We start from the raw sequence: 20,090 nt of genomic DNA, 5'->3' as shown, positions 1-20,090 counted from the left end.
ACAACAGTTGTTATTAAGAGTTTGCTTTGAGAGGCCGAGGTGGGTGGATCACCTGAGGTCAGGAGTTTGAGATCAGCCTGGCCAACATGGTGAAACCCCATCTCTACTAAAAATAGAAAAAAATTAGCTGGGTGTGGTGGTGCGCGTCTGTAACCCCAGCTACTTGGGAGGCTGAAGCAGGAGAATCGTTTGCACCTGAGAGGTGGAGGTTGCAGTGAGCCGAGATCACACCACTGCACTCCAGCCTGGGTGACAGAGGGAGACTCTGTCTCAAAAAATAATAATAATAAAATAAGAGTTTGCATAGGGCACCAGGTGCAGTGGCTCATGCCTATCATCCCAGCACTTTGGGAGGCCCGAGTCAGGCAGATCACCTGAAGTCAGGAGTTCGAGACCAGCCCGACCAACGTGGTGAAACCCTGTCTCTACTAAAAATGCAAAAAAATCAGCCAGGCATGGTGGCGGTTACCTGTAATCCCAGCTACTTGGGAGGCTGAGGCAGGAGAATCGCTTGAACCCGAGAGGTGGAGGTTGCCGTGAGCTGAGAATGCGCCATTGCACTCCAGCCTGGGAGACAAGAGTGAAAGTCCCTCTCAAAATAAATAAATAAATAAATAAAAATAAAAGAGTTTGCATAGGGCAGGGCTCTGACAGCGAGAGCTATGAAAGATGCATTCAGTAACGGAACCCACTCCCCACCTTCCAGGCCTTTACAATCTAGAGAGTGTTAGGCGTATATATGTAGTCACAGAAGACAGAACACCGTGCTACAGGCAGAGCTGGAAAGGGTCATGGGAACCCAGGGAAGGAGGAGGCCAGGTCCTCCTGAGTGGGACAGGAGACAAGACTCAGGAAGACCTCAGGGAGGAGCTGGAGCTTGAACTGGGCCTTAAGTCATGCTAAGATTTGCAGAGATGAGGCAAGGCCATTCCTGGCCAGAGAAGCGGAGGAGCCAAGGCAGGGAGGTGTGAATATGGCTATGTCCAAATGCAGCCTCACCTGGAAGAAGGGTCCATCCCATGAGTGAAACCAGAAAGGCAGATTTGGAACCTATCATTGAGTAGTTTGGCTTATTCTGAAGGTGAGGAGAAAGAACCTTGGGGTTTTGAGCTGGGAAATGACATGTTTAGATTTGTGTTCTTTTAAAAGTGGTTTTTGGCAGCAGCATGTGGGATGCAGAGTTCAGAGTAATGGCTGAGGGGAGGGAGGAGTTAATCCCACTTTATCCTGTGTACGTCCCATGGTGCTCCCCCTAAGCCTCCAGCCAGGACAGCAGTGCACATCCTAGGTGTTTTACTAGCATTTTCAACCATCCTGTGTTTGCCTCCTCAGGGCCCTCTGACATGAGTGGGGCAGGGCTCTCATAAAAAGAAAACCTTGTAATCCCAGCTACCCAGAAGCTGAGGCAGGAGGATGGCTTGAGCCCCAGAGTTCGAGGTAACAGTAACTATGATCACACCACTACACTCCAGCCTGGGTGACAGAGCAAGACTATCGCCAAAAAAAGAGTGAGAAAAAAGAAAACTAGGCCCAGAGGGGCTGCGATTTACCTTAAATTGCAATAGCAATTTAATTGCCACTTAATGGCAAGTGGCTGCTTCCTACCCAGAACTTCCCCTGGATTCCTCCATCTCAGTCTTCCAAAATGGAAAGGGGGATGTAGAATGGCTCCCTGGGCCTCCGGACTGGACCGACCCTGGACCGACCGCTAAGCCTGGTGAGTCCTGCCTCTGCGGAAGCCCGGCCTTGATAAACTTACCGGAGTATTCTTTAGGCCTTATGGTCCGGGCAGTGAACAGGAAGGCCACTTGGGGGCGCTTGCTGCACAGGTGACCAACTCCAATTACTGGAAAATGGAAGGAAAGTGAAAGCGGCCGGGAAAGAGATTCAGGCTTGGGCAGGGAATGGCGGGAAGCACCCCAAAGCAGCAGACCCAAGAGAGAGGTCAGAAAGGCTGACTGGAAGCCCAGGGCAGCTGCGGGGCTATTTAGGGTACAATGACCTAATTTGCACGTATAGGAGATGTTGTCATTTATAGGCAGAATGTTAGAATCTTCACTTTCTCTTTTCTATTGTCCTTTGCTAAAAAGCCTGTGGAATTCTCAGCAGCCTCTTAGGATCCCTGAGCCTTGCTGTGAGCCAGGCTCTGCTCTCAGCGCTTTCCAGAGCCATCTCATTTGGCCCACACAGCAGTTCTGTGATGTGGCATTTTGAAACATGCCCACTTAGGGTAGAAACTGAGAGTTAGAAAAGTTGCTCTCCATCCCCATCCCCCATACACACACAGTAAATGGCAGATCTGGAATTCAGATCTCAGTTGTTTGTTTATTTGTTTTATAGAGACAAGCTCTCTGTCACCCAGGCTGGAGTGCAGGGGTACAATTATAACTGAATGCAACCTCTCAAGCCATCCTCCCACCTCAGCCTCCCAAATAGCTGGGGCTCAGGCACCATCATGTCCTGTTATTTTTTATTTTTATTTTTTTGAGACAGAGTCTCGCCCTGTTGCCCAGGCTGGAGTGCAATGGCACGCTCTCGGCTCACTGCAACCTCTGCCTCCTGGGTTCAAACGATTCTCCTGCCTCAGCCTTGAGAGTAGCTGGGATTATACGTGCCCGCCACCACACCCAGCTAATTTTTGTATTTTTAGTAGAGACAGGATTTCACCATGTTGGCCAGGCTGAGCTTGAACTCCTGACCTCGTGATCCCCCCGCCTCCGCCTCCCAAAGTGCTGGGATTACAGGCATGAGCCACCACGCCCAGCCATTTTTTGTTTGTATGTAGAGATTGGTAGAGATAGGGTCTCACCATGTTACGCAGGCTAGTCTCAAACTCCTGGCCTCAAGCGATCCTTCTGCCACAGCCTCCCAGTGTAATGAGATTACAGGCGTGCGCCACAATGCTTGGCCCAAATCTGAGTCTTTTTGACTACAGAGCCAAAGCTAGGCTGGAGGATCTCAGCCACCATTCTTTTTCCAACTCTAGAGGTCTATAATACATTCTTATCCTTTCTCTCTAGTCCTTGAACATCTTGCAACATTGTCATTAACTCCTCTAACTTCTTTTATCTCCCAAGAACACTGGTGGCCCAAATTATTCTTGTGTACAAAAAATGTACAGAGATCCAAAAATGGTAAATGCTTACCTCAAGGTCACCCTGGAAGTCAAGGTCAGTGCTAGGATAGTGTTCTCAAACTGAGGTCTCTGGACTCCTGAGGACCCGTGAATACCTGTGAAAACTATTAAGTTCCATGTCTAACTTTCCTTAGTAGCATTTGAAAAGTGTTATAAGCGTGTTTTGGGTCATTTGTAACTGATCCTGGCCCTGCTTGTGAGTACCTGCATTTGCATTTACCTATTTATAGCTTTAATTGTCTTGGTCGCATTTGTACCAAGTGAAGGCCAGGAGACAAGTTCTAACAAAGATTTCTTAGTAATTTGAACAGACATGAGAAGGGGAAGAATTGAGTCATCGCCAGGCACACAGTGGAATATTGTGCCAAGTGCGGAAGAACCTTCATCAGGCAGTACATGGTCTGTTGCCAGCAGCAACTTCATTTCAGAAAAACACTATTTATTACATTAATGTTAAACTTGTCTTTATACTTTTGTTTGTACCTATGGCTACTTTGCTTTGGTTTTATAACTGCTTAACTACTGAAGCATAAGGAATTCATAGTTAGTTGTGTTTCCACACATTTAAATTATAAAAATAATTTAAGTCCATGAAAATTGTTTTCCTTCCAAAAAGGTCCATCCATACATTACTCAAGTTCTTGCTCTCACAGTAGGTATAAACTAAACCTGGGCCATCAAGAGTCTCCAAGGAAAACTTGCAATGATGGAGTCCCTGTTAAAGGTCAAAAATCTCCCCGACCCTCAAGATCCAGTGCAAGTGAAGCAGCCAGTTGTCTGGGGTAAATACCCGGGGTTTGCCATCCCATGCCAGGAAAATGTAGGACACGGACACACGCGAGGAGTTTAAGAGGGAAGGTTTAATACGCAAAAGAGAAAGGAAAACAGCTCCCTCTCTAGTGAGAGAGGGGACTTCCGAGAGAAAAAGGGCAGCTAGAGGCAGATGAGCCGAATTTATAGTCCAGCTTGAGGAGGCGGCGTCTGATTTACTTAGGACTCACAGATTGGTTTGATCAGGTGTTTGTTTACATAGCTGGGAAGGCTGGCCGCACCACCCTAAGCTTATTATGCAAATGAACTCTCTCGGAGAGTGCCATTTTGTCGGCTCCTTACTGCACCTGTGGCTGACAGAGAAGGGATGATGGGGCCGCCATTTTGAACACGATTGGCACAACTGCCGGCATCTATGTCTGCAGCCCGATTTTACAGGCTGCTCTTTGTTAGAAGGAAAAATGATTTGGGCCTGCTTTCCATTAAAAGAGAAACCTTACCAAGGACTTCGGTAACCTCACTGTCTACCTAAGTAATTTCTTCTTAACTCCTGTGTCACAAGGAAGTTAGAACCTGGGGTTTCTGGGCTACTAAGAGAGGAAGATGTGAAGGACTGATTCACAAAGTGAAGAAGTCAGAGGGCAGTCACCTGGGGAAAACTCCAAGGACAGTTTACAGGATAGAATCAAGAATTGGCCAGGTGAGGCCAGGCGCCCTGGCTCACACCTGTAATCCCAGCACTCTGGGAGGCCGAGGTGGGCGGATCACGAGGTCAGGAGATCGAGACCATCCTGGCTAACACGGTGAAACCTCGTCTCTACTAAAAATACAAAAAAACGAGCCAGGCGTGGTGGCGGGCCCCTGTAGTCCCAGCTACTCAGGAGGCTGAAGCGGCAGGATGGCGTGAACCTGGGAGGCGGAGCTTGCAGTGAGCCAAGACCGCACCACTGCACTCCAGCCTGGGCGACAGAGCAAGACTCCATCTCAAAAAAAAAAAAAAGGCCAGGTGAGGTGGCGCACGGCTGTAATCCTGTTACAGGAAAGGGGTCTCAATCCAGACCCCAAGAGAGGGTTGTTGGATTTCGCACAAGAAAGAATTCTGGGTGAGTCCTCAGTGCAAAGTAAAAGCAAGTTTATTAAGAAAGTAAAGGATTACAAGAACGGCTGCTCCATAGAGCAGCCCTGAGGGCGGCTGGTTGCCCATTTTTGTGGTTATTTCTTGATGATATGCTAAACAAGGGCTGGATTATTCATGCCTCCCCTTTTTATTTTTTATTTTTTATTTTTTTTATTTATTTATTTTTGAGATGGAGTTTCACTCTTGCTGCCCAGGCTGGAGTGCAGTGGTGAGATCTCAGCTTACTGCCACCTCCACCTCCCAGGTTCAAGCGATTCTTCTGCCTCAGCCCCCTGAGTAGCTGGAATTACAGGCGTGCACCACCAGGCCTGGCTAATTTTTGTATTTTTTTTTAGTAGAGACAAGGTTTCACCATGTTGGCCAGGCTGGTCTCAAACTCCTGGCCTCAAGTGATTTGCCTACCTTGGCCTCCCAAAGTGCTGGGATTACAGACGTGAGCCAGGGCACCCAGCCCCCCTTTTTAGACCATATAGGGTAACTTGCTGACATTGCCATGGCATTTGTAAACTGTCATGGCGCTGGTGGGAGTGTAGCAGTGAGGATGACCAGAGGTCACTCTCATCGCCATTTTGGTTTTGGTGGGTTTTGGCTGGCTCCTTTATTGAAAACTGCTTTATCAGCAATGTCTTTATGACCTATATTTTGTGCTGGCCTGCTGTCTCATCCTGTGACTTAGAATACCTTAACCATGTGGGAATGCAGCCCAGTAGGTTTCAGCCTTATTTTACCCAGCTCTTATTTAAGATGGGATTGCTGTGGTTCACACGCCTCTGACAATCCTAGCATTTTGGGAGGCCAAGGTAGGCAAATCACTTGAGGCCAGGAGTTTGAGAACAGCCTGAGCAACATGGTGAAGCCCCGTCTCTGCAAAAAAATACGAAAATTAGCCAGGTGTAGTGGTGCACATCTGTGATCACAGCTACTCAGGCGTCTGAGGTGAGAGGATCATTTGAGCCTGAGAGATGGAGGTTGCAGTGAGCCATACCACTGTACTCCAGGCTGGACCACAGAGTGAGACTGTGTCTCAAAAATGAGTAAATAAATACAGAAATAAATAAATAAGAAAAGGAAAGGTAAGTAGTTAAATGTCCATTAATAGGTATGAATAGCCACAAAAATTACTGTTTTATTTTAGGTTTCTCCAAAAGCACATCCTGGGACAAGTACTTGGATATAAGTAGTTTATTTAGGAGGGGCACTGAGTGAAGGGCTGGGAAGAGTGAGACAGGGAAGGGAGAAGAGCCAATAAAGCGTGTGTTAATGAGCAGATTACTTACTGTTGGGAGAAGTGGAACTTAAAACTGTTGGGACTGTAAGTGTCCAATGGGTTCTTGTTGCCTGCTGCCCAGATAGAGCCAATTTATAAAGGCAGGGGAATTGCAGTAGAGAAAGAGTTTTTCACATGTAGAGCTGGCAAAAGAGAAGACTGGAGTCTTATTATGCTCAAATCAGCCTCTTAGAAAAAATTCTGAGACTAGGGTTTTCCGAGGATAGTTTGGGGGAAGAAGGGGAGTAGCTAGGCAATGGGTGCTTGCTGCTGATTGGTTGCAATCATAGGGGTGTGGGAAATGGTCCTCATACATGCTGAGTCGCTTCTGGGTGGGGCCGCAGGAGCAGTTGGAGGATCCAGTTGGAGCCATAAGTCGTCAGACATAGAAAAAAATCTGAAAAGATATCTCAAAAGCCCAGACATTTATTCACACTAACAGTGAAAAGCATACCCCACAGTGTCAGTGGAGGCAACATGGGGTCCTGGATTTCCTCTTCACCCTCAGTGGTAGTGAGGTGTTCCTCTCACTCCTTCTGAGTAGAGGAAGCCAAGAGGAAAGCTGGAACTTGTACCATCATCCAGTGGTGATAAAGCCTCTGTCCCTCCACCTTACCCCCAGGTATCAGTGGCAACCACATGGCTAGTGGTGCCCCTCCCGCTCCTAGCCAGAATGATATCAGCAGAGGCCTAGAGAGTAGCCCAAAAGCTCATCTGCACCCAGCAGGACTGAGGTTTCCTACCCCCACCAATGGAAGCCAAGTGAGGAACCTAAGCCTTCACCTCTCACTCAGCAGGAACCAGACAACACCCCCTAACACACACAGACACACACACACACACACACACACACCCTTCTGTTAGTGTGGTATCAAGGAGGCTTGATAAAATAGAAGATTTAAATAGGATCCAGAGGCTGGGTGCAATGGCTCACACCTGTAGTCCCAACACTCTAGGAGGCCAAGTTGGGTGGATCACTTGGGCTCAAGAGTTTGAGAACAGCCTGGGCAACATGGTAAAACCCTGTCTCTACAAAAAATACAAAAATTAACCAGGTGTGGTGGCACATGCCTGTAGTCCCAGCCACTTGGGGGGCTGAGGCGGAAGGATCACCTGAGCTAGGAGGCAGAGATTTCAGTGAGCCAAGATTGCACTACTACACTCCTCCAGCCTGGGTGACAGAGTGAGACCTTGTCTCAAAATAAATTAATAAATAGGATCCAGAGTCTCATAACATAATATCCAAATGTCCAGGATGCAATTGAATATCACTTGCCATACCAAGAACCAGGAAAATCTCAACCAGAATAAGAAAAGACAACAGATGTCAATATCAAGATAACACAGATGTTGCAATTATCTGACAAGGAAGCAGCCATCATAAAAAATGTTTCAACAAGTCATTGTAAATATGATTGAAACAAATAAAAAGGGGAGAAGTCTCAGAAAAGAAATAGAAGATATAAAGAAGAAACAAATGGAAATTTTAGAACTGAAAAATGCCATAATAAAAATTTAAAATTCACCAAATGAGCACAACAGCAGAATGGAGAGGACAGAGAAAAGACTCAGTAAACTTGAAGATAGAACAACAGAATTCATCCAATCTGAACAACAGGGAGAAAATAGATAGGAAAAAAATGAACGTAACGTCAGACCACAATGAACATAACTATGTGACTGTAACAAAAGATCTAGCATTCATGTTATTGGGGTCCCAGAAGGAGAGGAGAAACAGGATGGAGCTGAAAAAGAAAGGAATAATGGCTAAAAATTTTCCTAAATTTAGGGGGAAAAAACATAACAGATTCAAGATGCTAAGCAAATCCCAAACAGAATAAACCCAAAGAAATCCATGCAGAGGCACATCATAATTAAACTTATGGAAACTAAAAAATCTTGAAACCAATCAGAAATGACACAGTATTTGTAGAGGAAAAACAATCCAAATGACAGAAGATTGCTTTTCGGAAACCATGAAAACCAAAAGGAAATGACATGTTTTTCAAGTGCCAAAGGAAAATAACTGTCAGCCCAGTATCCTGTAGCCATCAAAAATACCCTTCATGAATGAAGGAGAAATCAAGACATTCTTAGGAGAAGGAAAATGAAAAGAATTTGTCATCAGCAGACCTACCCTAAAAGAATGGCTAAAAGAAATTTTCTTTCTTTCTTTCTTTCTTTCTTTCTTTCTTTCTTTCTTTCTTTCTTTTCTGTATGTGTGTGTGTGTGTGTGTGTGTGTGCATGTGTGCGTGTAGAAGCAGGATCTCACCATGCTGCCCAGGCTACTCTCAAACTCCTGGCCTCAGGTGATCTTCCTGTCTCAGCCTCCCAAAGTGCTGGGACTGCAGGTGTAAGCCACCACACCTAGTCTAAAAGGAACTCTTGAGACAAACAGGAGAGGATAAAGAAGAAATCTTGGAGCATCAGGAAGAAAGAAAGAACAATAGAAAGTGCAAAAATATGGGAAGATTACATTATTTCACTCCTTGGCATCAGGTTTGGCTATGTGACCTTCTGTGGCCAATCAAATGTGAGCAGAAGCAACATATATCACTTCCAGGAAATAGCCTCAAAGGCCAGTGTGTGGTTCTCCATGACTCTTTCTCCTCTCATGACACTTGTCACTGCTCCAGCTCTGCCATCTGGGTCCTGGTGTGAGATGACATGGACAGGGCCATAGCCAACCTGCAATGAATACATATAGCATGAGCAAAAATAAATCTTGGATGTTGTAAACATCTTAAGATTTTTGGCCAGGCATGGTGGCTGAAGCCTGTAATCCCAGTACTCTGGAAGTCTGAGGCAGGTAGATCACTTGAGGTCAGGGGTTCAAGACTAGCCTGGCCAATGTAGTGAAAACCCATCTCTACTAAAAATACAAAAATTAGCTGGGGGTGGTGGCAGGTGCCTGTGATCCCAGCTACTCAGGAGGCTGAGGCAGGAGAGTTGCTTGAACCCAGGAGGCAGAAGTTGCAGTGAGCCAAGATCATGCCACTGCACTCCAGTCTGAGAGACAGAGTGAGACTCTGTCTCAAACAAAAAAAGTAAAGATTTTTTTAACCATGGCAAAACTTGACTTTTTTTTTTTTTTTTGTGACAGAGTCTCGCTCTGTTGCCAGGCTGGAGTGCAGTGGCATGATCTTGGCTCACTGCAACCTCTGCCTCCCGGGTTCAAGCAATTCTCCTGCCTCAGCCTGCTAAGTAGCTGAGATTACAGGCACGTGCCACCACATCCAGCTAATTTTTTGTATTTTTAGTAGAGACAGGGTTTCATCGTGTTAGCCAGGATGGTCTCGATCTCCTGACCTCGTGATCTGCCTGCCTCAGCCTCCCAAAGCGCTGTGATTACAGGCGTGAGCCACCACGCCTGGCTGACCTGTCTTGATTGATATATAATCACAGTGATACATCTGTATAGTTCTTTTGTGTTGCCAAAACCTCACATTATTTACTTTGACCTTCATAAAACTCCATGAAGTATGAAGACAAATTATAGAGGGAGCCAGACCCCAATATTTCAATGTAGGTTCTTTTCTATTTTCCCTTAGTGTCGGCCGGTCTGAGAAATAAAGAGAAACAGTACAAAGAGAGAAATTTTACAACTGGGCCTCCAGGGGTGACATCACATACTGGTAGGACCGTGATGACAACCCCGAGCTGCAAAACCAGCAGGTTTTTATTAGGGATTTTAAAAGGGGAAGGGATGTACGAACAGGGAGTAAGCCACAAGGATCACATGCTTCGAAGGGCAATAAAGATCACAAAGCGAAGGCAAAATTAGAATTACTGATGAGGGTCTATGTCCCACTGTGCACGTATTGTTTTGATAAACATCTTAACAGGAAACAGGGTTCGAGACCAAAGAACCGGTCTGACTAGAATTTCCCAGGCTGGAATTTCCCAATCCTAGTAAGCCTGAGGGTACTGCAGGAGACCAGGGCATATTTCAGTCCTTATCTCAACCACATAAGACAGACACTCCCAGAGCAGCCATCTATAGACCTCCCCCGAGGAATGCATTCCTTCCCCAGGGTTATTCCTTCCTGGGAAAAGAATTCAGCGATATTTCTCCTTGCACATCTGTTTATAGGCTTTCTGCAAGAAGAAAAATATGGCTCTATTCTGCCCAACCCTGCAGGCAGTCAGACTTTATGGTTATCTTTTCTTGTTACCTGAAAATTGCTGTTACTTTGTTCTTTTTCAGAGTGCACTGATTTCATATTGTTCAAACCGACATGTTTTACAATCAGATTTCATATTGTTCAAACACACATGTTCTACAACCAATTTGTACAATAGTGGTCCTGAGGTGACGTACATTCTCAGCTTATGAAGATAATAGGATTAAGAGATTAAAGACAGGCATAAGAAATTATAAGAGTATTAGGGAAGTGATAAATATCCATGAAATCTTCACAATTTATGTTCAGAGATTGCAGTAAAGACAGGTGTAAGAAATTATAAAAGTATTAATTTGGAGAACTGCTAAATGTCCATGAAATCTTCACAATTTATGTTCTTCTGCCTTGGCTCCAGCTGGTCCCTCCATTCAGGGTCCCTGACTTCCCACAACAACAAATTAATGATATTTTTGTGTCAAAGACTAGCTGAACCCTATGTTGTTCCCTGTTACCAACTGACATAAATAAGTATGTTTGTAACGAGCCTTAAGAATGGTTCTATGGAGTTGCCCATGTAAGAAGCAGCCGGATGGCAAATTAGTTATTGTAATTTGAAGTGCTCACAGTTATAACTTCCTATATAAGGTTCCTACTTGCAATTTCTGTTTGTTTTCTATATTCACAATATCTTAAAAGGCATAGATTATCTTTCCAAGCCTCACATTATACATCACTTTAATTTGCTCTGGTGTAAAACTGCTAATTTCTTTGAGGTGATACCACAGAACCACTAAATTAGATACGCTGTATGCCACATAGCATATATTTTAAGTCATTTTTTAATTAAAAAAAAAACCTTAAAATTTGGTGAAAATCCATTGTGTTTGTTATCTATTGCTGCATAATAAATTGCCCCAAAAGTAAGTAGCTTCAAACAATAAGAAACATTTATTTTCTATCTCTCTTAAACACATACACACACACATACATACACACACACACACAGTATTAATTTGTTATTGTTGAAGTTTTAAAAAGTGATTTGTATGTCAAAAACAAACCCCAACCTCCTCTCCCTGCCACCCAAACCAAAGAAGGCCAGCTCCATAACATAAAAGTGCGAGGTGAAGCAGCAAATGATGATGAAGAAGCTGCATCAAGTTATCCAGAAGATCTAGCCAAGATAATTGGTGAAGGTGACTACACTAAACAACAGATTTTCCATGTAGATAAAATAGCTTTATATTGGAAGAAGAGGCCATCTAGGACATTCATAGCTACAGAGGAAAAGTCAATGCCTGCCTGGCTTCAAAGCTTCAAAGGACAGTCTGACTCTCTTGTTAGAGGCTAATATAGCTGATGGCTTTAAGTTGAAGCTAATCCTCATTTACCACTCTGAAAACCCTCTGGCTCTTAAGAATTATGCTAAATCTACTCTGCCTGTGTTTTATAAATGGAACAACAAAGCTTGGATGACAGCATATCTGTTTACAGCATGGTTTGTTGAATATTTTAAGCCCACTGTTGAGAGACCTACTGCTCAGGAAAAAAGATTTCTTTCAAAATATTACTGCTCATTGACAATGTAGTTGGCCACCCAAGAGCTCTGATGCAGAGATACAAGGAGATAAATGTTGTTTTCATGCTTGGTAACACAGTGTCCATTCTGCAGCCCACGGATCAAGGAGTGATTTCAACTTTCAAGTCTTATTATTTAAGAATAAATTTTGTAAGGTTATAGCTGCAATGGATAGTGATTTTTCTGACATATCTGGGCAAAATACATTGAAAATCTTTTGGAAAGCATTCATCATTCTAGATGCCATTAAGAACACTTGTGAGCTGAGCATGGTAGCTCACACCTGTAATCCCAGCACTTTGGGAGGCCGATGTGGGTGGATCACCTGAGGTTAGGAGTTCCAGACCAGCCTGGCCAACATGGTGAAACCCCATCTCTACTAAAAATATAAAATTAGCCAGGCATGGTGACACACTCCTATAATCCTAGCACTTTGGGAGGCCGAGGCAGGTGGATCAGCTGAGGTCAGGAGTTTGAAACCAGCCTGGCCAACATGGTGAAACCCCATTTCTACTAAAAATACAAAAATTAGCTAGGCCTGGTGGCAGAGGCCTGTAATCCCAGCTACTTGGGAGGCTGAGGCAGGAGAATTGCTTGAATCTGGGAGGCAGAGGTTGCAGTGAACTGAGATCGCACCACTGCACTCCAGCCTGGGCAACAAGAGCAAGACTCTGTCTCAAAAAAAAAAAAAAAAAAAAAGAGAGAAAGAAAAAAAAAGAACACGTGATTCATGGGAGGAGGTCAAAATATCAACATTTGCAAAAGTTTGGAAGAAGTTTGGTGCAAACCTTCATGAATGACTTTTGAGGGGTTCCTGACTTCGGTAACTGCAGATGTGGTAGAAAAAGCCAGAGAGCTAGAAGAGGAGCCTGAAGATGTGACTGAATTGCTGCAATCTCATGATAAAATTTGAATAGAAGAGGAATTGCTTCTTGTGGATGAGCAAAGAAAGTGGTTTCTTGAGACGGAATCTACTCCTGTTGAAGATGCTATGAACATTGTTGAAATGACAACAAAGGACTTAGAATATTACATAAACTTAGTTAATAAAGAAGCAGCAGGGTCTGAGAGAATTGACTCCAATTTCAAAAGAAGTTTTACTGTGGGTAACATGCTATCAAACAGCATCACATGCTACAGAGAAATCTCTCACAAAAGGAAGAGTCAATTGATGTGGCAAACTTCGTTGTTGTCTTAATTTAAGAAATTGCCATAGCCACTTAAGCTTCAGCAGCCCCCACTCTGATCAGACAGCAACACACCTTCCACCCACAAAAGGATTATAACTCTCCGAAGGCTCAGATGATCATTAGCGTTTTTTAGCAATAAAGTATTTTAAAATTAAGGTATGTACTTCTTTAAGACATAATGCTATTGCACACGTAATAGACCATAATATAGTGTAAGCATAACTTTTATGTGCACTAGGAAAACAAAAACTTAGTGACTTACTTTACCGAGATATTCCCTTTATTGTGATGAACTGGAACTGGGCCCACAATATCTCCAAGGTATGCCTATATCTGAGAAAGCAGCACTGAAATGGCAAGTAAATAATATTCATGAAAGCTTTGCCAGTAAGGAAGTAGAGGATGGCTGTTTAGTGGAAACTAAAAGCGTGTCCTGCAAAAACCTTTCGTGAAATCAGACAGGCTTGCTTTCTTTTTTATTTTTTTTTCCAAGTCAGGGTATCACTCTGACACTAAGGCTGGAGTACAGTGATGTGATCTCAGCTTACTGCAGCCTCAACCTCCTGGGCTCAAGTGATCCCCTCACCTCAGCCTCCTCAGTAGCTGGGACTATAGGCATGTACCCCAATGCCTGGCTAATTTTTTTTTTTTTTTTAAACAGTGGTCTCTCTTTGTTGCCCTGGCTGGTCTTGAACTCCTAGGCACAAACTGAATAGGCCTCCCAAAGTGCTGTGATTACAGGTGTGAGCCACTGAACCCAGCCAGACAGGCTTTCTTCAGCAAGTTGTCTGCCATGCAAAGAGATTTGGGTCATAAGATTCAGTAGTCTCTGGGAAGCCTTTAAAAAAGAAGTTGAACCTGGCCATGATCAGATTGGCATAGTATTATAAAGGATGATATGAAGGGTGATACAGTTTGAATCCGTGTCCCTGCCCAAATCTTATATTGAAATGTAATCCCCAATGTTGGAGGTGGGTTCTTGTGGGAGGTGATTCGATCGTGGGGGCAGATTTCTCATAAATGGTCTAGTACCATCCCCTTTAGCACTGTACTCACCATAGTGAGTGAGTTCCTGTGATATCTGGTCATTTAAAAAGGTGTAGCACCTTTACCATCACTCTCTCTCACTCCTGCTCCCGCCATGTGAGATGACTGCTCCCCCTTCACCTTCCACCGTGATTGAAAGCTTCCTGGGGCCTCCCCAGAAAGAGATGCTGCTATGCTTCCTGTACAGCCTACAGAACCGTGAGCCAATTAAACCTCTTTTCTTACAAATTACCCAGTCTCAAGTATTTCTTTATAGCAGTGCAAGAATGGCCTAATACAAAGGGAAAGCAAGATTAGGGGAAGGGGTGCCAGTAACAAGGCTATGTATTATGTGCTTCTAATTCTAAATCATATACGTACTGGGAAACCAGAACTTGCAGGTGGATGGATCACCATCATGCCTATTCCATCCCAGGAGCAGCAAAACTGTCCCCCTTAGAGATCTTCCACCATGAACCTCAGAGCCATTCAGCTATGGGTAAAGCTAACCTAAGCACAAATAGCAGATTTTTAGCGCCTGACTGGGATCCAGAGCCACTTGGTCAGCGGGCAGGGTAAGGGATGGATATTGTGAAGGTTCAGAGGTCAGGGTGGGAGGGGGCTGGCAATGGGTTAATCAAAGGGGCTGTCACACAAATATCCTATTCAAGGCACCAAAAGTGACAACCTGAGACTTCTATTAGCTTGATTTTGTTGATGAAACATTCACCTTGAGGGGAGGAGGGAGGTACCCAAGGGATATCTCATGCACCTCTCACCTAGACTCCAGGGAAACCAGAGGCAAGGACTTCATAATGATCTGCCCCACCTGAGGATGATGGTGATATGCTGACATCATCCTCTGTACTGCCCGAATCCTGCTGCACATCAAAGACACAATCTGCACCACCACACAACCACGTGATCATCAATTGAGACATGAAGTTCACATCTTGTCTCTGGACCTTGAGAGCTTGTTTGGAGATTCTAGCAGGGGAGCGCAGCTACTCGTATACCCTTAGCCGAAGACTGGTCCTCCTCTATTGGGGATGGTCCTCCTCTTCAACTGAGCACACAGCTTCAGGAGGGATGCACATGGAGTGGTGAGGGAGGAAGGGGACACCACCTAGCCAGCTAGATCAGCAGAATCAATAGTGGCAATCACTGGGGTGACAGATGTCATAGCCAGATCACCCTCACATCCAATGTTTCTGGAAAATAGCGTTCAACTTTCTCCACTTGAGAAGGCACCTGACTACTTGCCTGCTGCCCACACTAGGGGCCAGATATGGTACATTAGTCACCTTCTTAGAGGCATTCTCCAGGCTCAGCAGGAGGCCCCCCCTTGATTGGGGAGCTGGGAAAGGGCAGGGATGTACTTTTCTGCAGAGATCTATTTTCTCCACAATGGGATTTAAATCATTAAACTGAGTTTATAACATCAGTTCTAGAGCATCCTACTTGCAAACGGAGTGAAATTATCCAAATTATAAAGGAATCTCTCACTTGATAAAAGAAACACATGGTCTCAGGTAGCGTTTTAATGTTTCATAGCATGTGTTTTCAGATCAATAGACACTTAGCAGAGGGAAGGTGTATTAGTCCTGTAACAGGGTGTATTAGCACTGCTATAAAGAACTACCTGAGACTGGGTAATTTAGGAAGAAAGGAAGTTTAATTGGCTCACAGTTCCACAGGCTGTACAAGAATCATGCTTGGGGAGGCCTCAGGAAACTTACAATCTGGGCAGAAGGGCAAGGGGAAGCAAACACCTTCTTCACACGGTGGAGTGGGAGAGAGGGAAAGTGAAGGGGGAGGTACTACACACTTTCTTTTTTTGTTTTGTTTTGTTTGTTTGTTTGTTTGTTTTTTGAGTCAGAGTTTTGCTCTTGTTGCCCAGGCTGGAGTGCAATGGCGTGATCTCGGCTCACAGCAACCTCCATCTCTCAGGTTCAAGTGATTCTCCTGCCTCAGCCTCCCAAGTAGCTGGGATTATAGGCATGTGCCACCATGCCGGCTAATTTTGTATTTAGTAGAGACGGGGTTTCTCCATATTGGTCAGGCTGGTCTCGAACTCCCGACCTCAGGTGATCCGCCTACCTCAGCCTCCCAAAATGCTGGGATTACAGGCGTGAGCCACCACGCCCGGCTCTACTACACACTTTCAAACAACCAGATCTCGTGGGAACTCACTCACTATCACGAGAACAGCAAGGGGGAAATCTGCCCCCATGATCCAATCACCTCCCACCAGGCCTCTCCTCCAACACTCCAACACTGGGAATTACAGTTCAACTTGAGATTTGGATGGAGCCCATATTGGAGGGATTGAAAGTTCCTATGTTCCAAGACACAGACCAACAAGAAAGCAAGCAAATTAAAAAGGAAGCCTGAAATTCTAGTAGTAAGATGAATTATTAGGCCGGGCGTGGTGGTTCACACCTGTAATCCCAGCACTTTGGGAGGCCAAGGCAGGTGGATCACGAGGTCAGTAGTTCGAGACCAGCCTGACCAACGTGGTGAAACCCCGTCTCTACTAAAAATGCAAAAATTAGCCAGGTGTGGTGGTGCGTGCCTGTAATCCCAGCTACTCAGGAAGCTGAGGCAGGAGAATCGCTTGAACCTGGGAGGCAGAGGTTGCAGTAAGCTGAGCTCACACCACTGCACTCTAGCCTGGGTGACAGAGCAAGACTCCATTAAAAAAAAAAGAGAGAGAGAGAAGTGATTTATGTATTTGGTTTTTCCTGGACAGGAAGATAAAATTCCAGGCTGGTGTTTAACCCCGGATGACTGTCAGGCGTAGCTGAAGACTCTGCTGGGTTTCTCTGGGCAATTGGCTTTTCACATTGGTCTGCGGGTTTGTCTGTAACTCCAGGCGATAGAGCTGGGAGTGTGCTGGGGGAGGACCAAGATTAGGATGAGACGCAGGTGAGGGCTCAGCCGTACTGTTTGTTCATGGGATGTTCCTCATGAGATCCTGTAACCTCACATCGGCAAGAAAAGAACACATCTCCTTTATGTGCCAGCTGGGAGCTGAGGAGACTGGTCACACTCACAGAAAACCCAAGGAACGTTAGTAGTCATGGTTTTCAAGGCCAAAATCTAAACAGTGTTTGGGGAGGAGCTGGTCCCTCCCACCATGCACAGAGGTGTTTATGTGGTGTCCCTAGGTCAACGAAGAATGTCTCTCCAAGATCTCAGCTCCTCACCACACCTCCCCAACCCTCAACTTTCCCCTTCCCTCTCCATGAATCCACCTCCTTTTTACCTTCTCTCAAAGTTCCCTGCCTTCCCAAGTCCTTGCACTGAGCTGCGCCGACTCTCCGGCAAGATTAGCAAGTCCCTGGCCCCCTTTTATATTTTTGTGCTTGCAGCCTGTCAACTCTCAGGCAAACAGACCCTGATAGACTGCTTTACCAGGCAGAGTGCTACACCTCCTGGCTCCCCTGCTACCAGCTGCTAGGACCTAGTGCACGAGGTTATCACCACTTTGGCCAGCCTCCTCACCACCCTATTCTTTTCTTTTTTTTTTCTTCCTTGTTTAAAAAAAAAAAGAGAGAGAGAAAGAGGGCCTCGCTCTGTTGCCTAGGCTGGAGTACTGTGGCACAATCACGGTTCACTGCAGCCTTGAACTCCTGGGCTCAAGTGATCTTTCCAACTCAGCCTCTGGAACAGCTAGGACTACAGGAACATGCCACCATGCCTGGATAACTTGGTTTTTTGTTTGCTTTTAGAGAGGAAGTCTCCCTATGTTGCCCAAGTAAGTCTCCAACTTCTGGCCTCAAGTGATAATCCTGTCTTGGCCTCCCAAAGTGCTGGGATTATAAACTGATATGGTTTGGCTGTGTCCCCAGCCAAATCTCATCTTGAATTGTAGCTCCCATAATTCCCATGTGTTGCAGGAGGGACCTGGTGGGAGATAACTGAATCATGGGGGTGGTTTCCCCTATACTGTTTTCATGGTAGTGAATAAGTCTCAGGAGATCTGATGGTTTTATAAGGGGAAACCCCTTTCACTTAGTCTCTCATTCTGTTCTTGTCTGCCACCATGTAAGACATGGCTTTTGCCTTCAATTGTGATTGTGAGGCCTCCCCAGCCATGTGGAACTGTGAGTCCATTAAATCTCTTCTTTTTCTTTATAAATTACCCAGTCTCGGATATGTTTTTATCAGTAGCATGAAAAGGGACTAATACAGTACATTGGTAATGGGAGTGAGATGCTGCTGTAAAGTAACCCAAAAATGTGGAAGCAACTTTGGAACTGGGTAACAGGTAGCGACTGGAACAGTTTGGAGGGCTCAGAAGACAGGAAAGTGTGGGAAAGTATGGAACTTCCTAGAGACTTGTTGAATGGCTTTGACCAAAATCCTGATAATGATATGGACAATGAAATACAGGCTGAGGTGGTCTCAAATGGAGATGAGGAACTTGTTGGGAACTGGAGTAAAGGTGACTCTTGCTATGTTTTACCACAAAGACTGGTGGCATTTTGCCCCTGACCTAGAGATTTGTGGAACATTGAACTTGAGGGAGATGATTTAGGGTATCTGGCAGAAGAAATTTCTAAGCAGCAAAGCATTCAAGAGGTGATGTAGGTGCTGTTAAAAGCATTCAGTTTTAAAACTGAAACAGCATAAAAGTTCAGAAAACTTGCAGCCTGACGATGTGATAGAAAATAAAAACCCATTTCTTTTTTGTTTGTTTGTTTTTGAGATGGAGTCTAGCTCTGTCACCCAGGCTATAGTGCAGTGGCATGATCTTGGCTCACTGCAACCTCTGCCTCCCAGGTTCAAGCAGTTTTCCTGCCTCAGCCTCCCAAGTAACTGGAATTACAGGCACATGACACCACGTCCAGCTAATTTTGTATTTTTAGTAGAGACAGGGTTTCATCATGTTGGCTGACCACGCTGGTCTTGAACTACTGACCTCAAGTGATCTGCCTGCCGTGGCCTCCCAAAGTGTTGGGATTACAGGCGTGAGCCACCATGCCCAGCTAATTTTTGTATTTTTTGTAGAGATGGGGTTTTGCCCAGGCTCGTCTCGAACTCCTGAACTCAAGTGATCCACCTGCCTCAGCCTCCCAAAGTGCTGGGATTACAGGCATGAGCCGCCATGCCCAGCCAAAAAAATCATTTTCTGAGGAGAAATTTGAGCCAGCTGAAGAAGTTTGCATAATTAATGAAGAGTCAAATGTTAATCACCAAGACAATGGGGTAAATGTCTCCAGGGCATGTCAGAGACCTTTGCAGCAGCCCCTCCCATCACAGACCTGGAGACTAGGGAGAAAAAATGGTTTTGTGGGCCAGGCCTAGGGCCCGCCTGCTGTGTGCAGCCTGGAGACTTGGTGCCTGCATCCCAGCCATGGCTAAAAGGGGCCAAGGTACAGCTTGGGTCATGGCTTCAGAGGGTGCAAGCCCCAAGCCTTGGCAGCTTCCACATGGTGTTGAGCCTGTGGGTGCACTGAAGTCAAGAATTGAGGTTTGGGAACCTCCAACTAGATTTCACCTGGATGTCCAGGCAGAAGTTTGCTGCAGCAGTGGAGCTCTCACGGAGGACCTCTGCTAGAGCACTGCGGGAGGAAAATGGGAGGTTGAAGCCCCCATGCAGGGTCTCCACTGGGGCACTGCCTAGTGGAGCTGTGAGAAGAGGGCCACCATCCTCCAGACCCCAGAATGGTAGATCCGCCCACAGCTTGCACTGTGTGCCTGGAAAAACAACAGACACTCAACACCAGCCCATGAAAGCAGCCAGAAGAGGGGCTCTACCATGTAAAGCCACAGGGGCAGAGCTGCCCAAGGCCATGGGAACCCATCTCTTGTATCAGTGTTACCTGGATGTGAGACATGGAGTCAATGGA

This window comes from Gorilla gorilla, chromosome 5 (assembly GCF_029281585.2).
Source record: "Gorilla gorilla gorilla isolate KB3781 chromosome 5, NHGRI_mGorGor1-v2.1_pri, whole genome shotgun sequence".
In the NCBI taxonomy this organism is placed as follows: Eukaryota; Metazoa; Chordata; class Mammalia; order Primates; family Hominidae; genus Gorilla; species Gorilla gorilla.
The sequence above is the reverse complement of the archived record's forward strand: the minus strand, read 5'-3'. Positions refer to the sequence as shown.